This window comes from Dipteris shenzhenensis, chromosome 6 (assembly GCF_047967505.1).
Source record: "Dipteris shenzhenensis isolate YYH24624 ecotype China chromosome 6, Dip_SZ_1.0, whole genome shotgun sequence".
NCBI lineage: Eukaryota > Viridiplantae > Streptophyta > Polypodiopsida > Gleicheniales > Dipteridaceae > Dipteris > Dipteris shenzhenensis.
Genome location: NC_141601.1, coordinates 15,918,627 through 15,920,544, shown reverse-complemented (window position 1 = coordinate 15,920,544; position 1,918 = coordinate 15,918,627). Strand labels below are relative to the sequence as shown.

General features: G+C 47.3%; 1 non-coding gene across 1 annotated transcript; it reads left to right on the top strand.

Moving 5' to 3' along the window:
- The first annotated feature begins 556 nt into the window (after nucleotides 1-556).
- On the top strand, nucleotides 557-716 carry LOC147900846 (U1 spliceosomal RNA). Its single transcript, XR_015541267.1, has one exon. It is a non-coding gene; the product is annotated as a U1 spliceosomal RNA (small nuclear RNA).
- Nucleotides 717-1,918: the final 1,202 nt, after the last annotated feature.

Genomic DNA, 1,918 nt, shown 5'->3' with positions numbered 1-1,918 from the left:
TAATGAAAATATTGGACTCACATACAAGAGCAAAACTTGAACCGTTCATTGTGTTCATGTGAAGAAGTAATTGTAGCTTTTTCAAAACAATATGTGGAAGATGCATGGGTTAACAGGATGATGCTAAGAACTAATTGTAGGTTCTTAAAAAAAAAAGGTGGAAGATGTATGAATGAAATTGGCTAGTTTAGGCATGCCTTAAGAGAAGAGTAGAAAAAGATGCATAAAAAGGTTCAAAGAAGACAAGTGCGCTTAACGAAAAGCTCAACGAGAAAATAGAGAGTTTTTCCTAGAGAATTGGTATAGAGCCAAAACTTAAAATTGCACACTTTTGAGCAAATAATAAAATTTTTAGACCATGAGCCGGGGAAATTGTTCAAGATTGTGCATGGAGTAAAAATCAACCATAGAAGCCGAGATGTGTCGGCCCATTTGGGAGTGCATAGAAGTCATGGGGCCTCAAATCGTGCCACGTGGAAGGAGATCCCATATAGAGGTTGGCGTAGGAAGGTGGGAGGGAGGCATAGTTAAGCGCATGGCAGCACCCCCGGAAGACATACTTACCTGGGCGGGGTCAATCGGTGATCAGGAAGGCCGATGGCCTAGGGTCGGCCTCTCCATTGCACTTCGGACGGGCTGCACCCTAGCATCTCCCTACGGGGAGAGTGCACGTCATAATTTGTGGCAGCGGGGGCTCGCGTTCGCGCGGCCCCCTTCCAATCCAATTTCAACTCGCAGAGCAGAGATGCGGGGGTCGCCTCTCCAAGGTACAACCCACTTCCGACGTCATCTAAATCCATTATTGGCTGCACGCTGCTCCGAGCGCTTTTCGGTTCTTCTAGCATCTTATTCCGCACTACTGTGAGTGAGATTGGAGGGATCTTCATTGTGTACTTGGTGTGTTTTCATGGAGCTTGAGGCTGAGGCCTGTGCATGCCTTGGGCAATGTTGTTAAGCCTAGACATCAAGTTGCGATTGAGGAGTGGAAGGATAAAGACATTGAGGCATTGTCAATGATCATTGGCACGACAGCAGCAGATTCCGTCCTTCCACACATGAATAGTCGCAATGATGGCAAGTGAGGTATGGAGAATCCTAAAGGACTTGTATGAGACTATCAACCCTGAAAGGATCCTCATCATCAAGGATCAGCTGTTGACCATTAGTCTGCAGGAAGATAGAGTGTGCATGACCACCTCATGGCGATGAAAATCATTAGGGAAAGCGAGCGACAGTTGTTCACAAGCTAGACACACGACAGCTGGCCATGCTCGTGCTCAACAGCTTCCAAGGAGCTTCAAGGTTTTATGACAACCGTTATAGAAGAGTGGGAGGATAAAGATGTTGGGATGATCATTGGCACGACGGCAGATTCGGTCATTCCACACATTCAGCTTGCATTAGTGGCAATAGAGGCCTGGAGAATCGTAAGGGACTTGTATGAGACTATCAACTCTGTAAGGATCCTTATCCTCAAGAATCAGCTGTTGACCATAACTTTGGAGAGTGCATGACCACCACATGGCGGTGCAGACCATCAGGGAAAGCTAGTTGACAGCTGTTCGCAAGATAGGCACACTAATAGTTGGCAATGCTTTCAAGGGTTTTGTGATAACCATTATGCGCAACATGCTTTCAAGTAGTTCCAAGGGTTTTATGACGACCATTATGTTGGAAAAGTAGAGGTCACCTCCCCATCTGTGAGCCCCCAAAAAATGAGTGCATCCAGGGGGGGGGCACATGATGTCAACAGGGGTACGGGCAGGTACAGCAGGCTGTACGGAAGATTTTGCAACCAGGTCTGGATCCCAGAAGCAGCCTGGAATAGGGCGGAATAGCAGGGTTTTGTCTGTGTGCTGTTTGGAGGCCGATAGGCCAGCCAGCCCTCAATTTATGTGCCCCACCAGGGGGAAAACAG